This window comes from Schistocerca gregaria, chromosome 1 (assembly GCF_023897955.1).
Source record: "Schistocerca gregaria isolate iqSchGreg1 chromosome 1, iqSchGreg1.2, whole genome shotgun sequence".
Taxonomy (NCBI): Eukaryota; Metazoa; Arthropoda; class Insecta; order Orthoptera; family Acrididae; genus Schistocerca; species Schistocerca gregaria.
Window position 1 is genome coordinate 1129085211 of NC_064920.1, and position 2987 is coordinate 1129088197.

At 38.3% G+C, this 2987-nt stretch overlaps 1 pseudogene; it reads left to right on the plus strand.

The window, feature by feature from the left end:
* Positions 1-2664: 2664 nt before the first annotated feature.
* Positions 2665-2782, plus strand: LOC126288655 (5S ribosomal RNA; annotated as a pseudogene).
* Positions 2783-2987: the final 205 nt, after the last annotated feature.

A 2987-nucleotide genomic window follows, 5' to 3' on the forward strand; every position in this document is an offset into this window, starting at 1 on the left:
CTTAAGTAAAAAATAGACTATCGATAAAAATAAGTCATTAGTTCTGAAATGGACAGTATATAAAGAAACAATATGCCACTTATTTTCTCCTCATAAAAATAAAAGAATAACTATATTTTACTTATTTTCTCCTTATAAAAACAAAGAATAAAAATTCATCTTGTTGGATGTTTTCCCTTTTTTTTAAACATTTGTACCATTTGTTAGGATAATATCTCAATACTTGTGTATGTATATTTCTTTGTCAAAGCAATTCTTCGAAATAATTCTTATTTGTTAGTCTAACAATGTTGAAATGAGTGTCTAGAAACATAAACATTTTACTTGTACATGATATTTAGAAAATGTGTTAGGAATAGATTTTACTTAATTACTACATTTATAAAAACAATATTTCTAAGAAAATCGATGTGAAAGACTCCTCACTTTCGATAACAAACTTCTTAAAAACAAATTACACACTTAAATAAAGAAAGAAAATAATTAAAAATTAATAATAGCATAAAAATATTCTTCTCTTGTCATTTTTAATTATAATGTGGAAGAATATAAAATATAAATTAGTAATAAAAACTAGCATAGAACAGAATAACGTGGCTGAACAGTAGGTACCAAATTTTACATACCGGAATAATTTTTGACTGACTTAGTCCACGATTCAATCATTGCCTAACTTCAGTGCAAAAATTACGTTCGAAGGGTGGTGATATGTAAGGTGTCAGGCAAATCCAACAACTTCCATGAAAACCCTGACATGATAAGCAAATCCAGTAGTATGTCACATAGCTCAGAATAAATCGTGACATTAAATTAACCAAAGTAATACGAGTAACGAGTGAGCAAATGGAATACCACAGACTAACACAAGAATGCCTAAATGCATGTCGTACCTTCCCACCGTGAGCCCGACGCAGTTCCGAGAGGAGAAAAGAGAACAGAAGCCGGGAGCAGAACGGTGTTAAACTAGAAGGCCCTACGATAAGGGACGGACTGGTCACCCACGTCGCCAGCCTACCTCTAAGACTACCACCCGCACGTTTTAGGGTGAGACTATTTCGCGTCTCTGTTACGTTGCAAACTTTAAAAACATTGCCCCACCACGAAAAGTATAACGTTTCTCATTGGATAGACAGAATGTTTGTAGGCGGAGCTTAAGGTTAATATTGAGACCCTGATTGGTCAGATGAAAACACAGCCAGATAGGTTTTTTTAAACCAACTTCGGTAAATTGTAGTAAGAAAAAGTTAAGGGGGAGTTGCTTCCGAGACGGCGAGGTGAGCGGAGCTGTGCGCCGGCCTCTGCCCCCCTGAAGCTGCCTAAACACTGACAAGGTAATGAACGCACGCGATGCCGCATTTTTGAGCGCATAAGGCTTCACTCAGAACTGCAGAAGTCTCATCTGTTACACCTCCTTTATGCGTAATACTAGTGTCGATCGTCAATTATAGCTCATGGTGTTCACATTTGCCACTTGAAGTAAAAATCTGAAACGCGATGATTTATCTGCTATATAGCTATTGAGAAGCCACATCAGCCACTGTAATTTACGACAAGTTAGATGAGTAATTAAAGATAATTGAGGGCCACTGTAGAACATTTTGATAGTTTTCTTTGTGAAACTTAATTTAAACCTAGATTATAGATGTGATATAGCATAGGTCATCCTTCGATCCATTGTAGAACCTGGAAACCCATTCAGGAAATATTCGTTCACATTTTTGTTGAACGCAGTTGGTTTTTACCATCCTGTTTTAAAACATTTCCTTTTATCAATAGTGCAATTTATAAACGATGTTTTGTGAGTAGAATAACATTTCCAATGGTAAACTTAACTGCTTTTTCGACGTTATTTTACCAGCTAACTAAAAATAGGAAAGCCTTGAACCCCTTCCACTAAATTTAGTTAGTATTAAGATTCTTTTACAGGGAGTGCAGTGGAGCTGACGCTGAGATCATTTAGTATTTGGTTATATCATCGCTAGTCTCACTGAACTCTTCTGAATTCTACATGTCATGTGTGGTCTGGCGTCTCCTTACCAGCAATAGGTCCCAGGTTCAAACAAGTCAATTCCCTAAAAAACACGCTCAGAGCGTCGTTGCGCGAAAGTGGTAGGGAGACACGATATAGAACAAACATATATGTTTAGATTGTAAATAGTTATAATATATCTTCAATAAAAAAATTACCCCTTATACTATAAAAAGTACTGTAGATAAAATGTTTTCCACATTTTTTACTTCTTATACTTTATAGTTTATCATTTTATTCCAGCTACCACACAATCTCACATCAACTCCCTGGACGAATCCCGGTACTGCAGCTAGTATGTTAAATGTACAAGATAGCTATCCGTCACATTTTCTTTGAAAGCCATTACATGATGCCAGCAGTGAGTGGAATATAGTTAGATTATTAAAGGAACGGAAGTAGATAAATTAAAGAAACTGTTTAATCTATTTTAATGTTGTAAGAGCATTCTTTTACGTGGCGACCCAACCAAGAGAAGCAGAGTGTAGCAACGACTTTACACAGCTCACCCGTGCAGCATAGGCGATTTCAGACGGGGTAGGAACCTTTTAATTATAAAGTAGTTTGCCGCTTTGTACTGAGCTGGAATTTCAGTGGATATTCTCTAAAAAAATGGTTTTTCTAATAGGATGAATTGCAGCGGCCTTGCCGCAGTGGATACACCGGTTCCCGTCAGATCACCGACGTTAAGCGCTGTCGGGCGTGGCCGGCACTTGGATGGGTGACCATTTGGGTCGCCATGCGCTGTTGCCAGTTTTCGGGGTGCACTCAGCCTCATGATGCAAATTTAGGAGCTACCCGAGCGAACAGTATCGGCTCCGGTCCATGAAAACCATCGTAACGACCGCGAGAGCGATGTGTGGGCCACACGCCTCTCCTATCCGCATCCTCAACTCAGGGTAACACGGCGGTCGGATGGTCGCGATGGTCCACTTGTGGCCTGAAGACGGAGTGCTTT